Source organism: Octodon degus, unplaced genomic scaffold, assembly GCF_000260255.1.
Source record: "Octodon degus isolate 3935 unplaced genomic scaffold, OctDeg1.0 scaffold00162, whole genome shotgun sequence".
Lineage (NCBI taxonomy): Eukaryota > Metazoa > Chordata > Mammalia > Rodentia > Octodontidae > Octodon > Octodon degus.
Window position 1 is genome coordinate 5214948 of NW_004524738.1, and position 1137 is coordinate 5216084.

Here is a 1137-nt window from a genome sequence, read left to right on the forward strand (position 1 = left end):
CAATAAGGAAGCATAGAAAAATGATGGAAACCACAAAGGAACAGTACAAGAAAGAAACAATATAAGAAACAGATTCAAAGAGATATCCAGGAAATGTCAAATTCCATGTAAAACTGGCAAAACCAGTTAAATGAGACTGAGGACAGACTTTTAGACCTTGAAGACATCATTCTAGCTAGCATCCAGGAAAAGAAATATCTCTTAAAAGCAACAAGGAAGCATGAAATAATTCAGCAGCTGTAAGTGCTGCAAAGGTAAATGACATAAGACTAATATGTGTTAATGACAAAGGACATATGCAAGTATCAATGAACGTGACATACAAAGATTATTTGCAGAACATCAAAAATGTCCCGAGCATGAGGGAAGAATATGACATATAGTTAAGTGAGACATATAGAACTCCAAATAGCATCAAACGAATTAAGCCCACACTCAGACTATGGTAATGAAGACTGCAGAAATTCAGCACAAGAAAAACACACTAAAAACTGTTAGAGAAAAGAAACAGATCACATTTCAAGGAACGACCATCAGAATCACAGTAGATTTCTAAGCACAAAACATCAAGTCAAGAGGAGCATGGAGCGAGGTATTTCAAGGCCTAAAAGAAATTAACTTTCAACTCTACCAATATAGCCTGTAAAACCCCTTTTCAAATTTAATGGAGAAGTAAAATACTTCCACAACAAAGAACAACTAAAGAAATTCATGACCACCAAACCAACCCTATAAAGAATAGTGAAAGTTACTCTAGAAAGAGATTAAAATTAACACAGTTCCAAGAAAAACAGCAGAAAGAACTCACCAAACACAAGAATAGTAGGGAACCAGCAGTCAGAAAAGTGCATGACAAAGATAAGTTAACACATGTCAAGTATAAGCACCAATGGATGTGGTCTCAATTCACCAATTAAAAGAAATAGACTGGCAGAGTAGATCAAGAAATAAAACCCAGCAATATGTTGTATACAAGACATATACTTAACTAAAAAGAAAATTCATAAGCTGAAATCCAAAGGGTGCAAAACAAAACTACATACATCAGGAATTCAGAAAAGAAGCAGGGGTAGTTAATCTTTTTTACAGAAAATGTGACTTTCAAAATAAGAATGATCAAACAAGATTTTTTTTTAA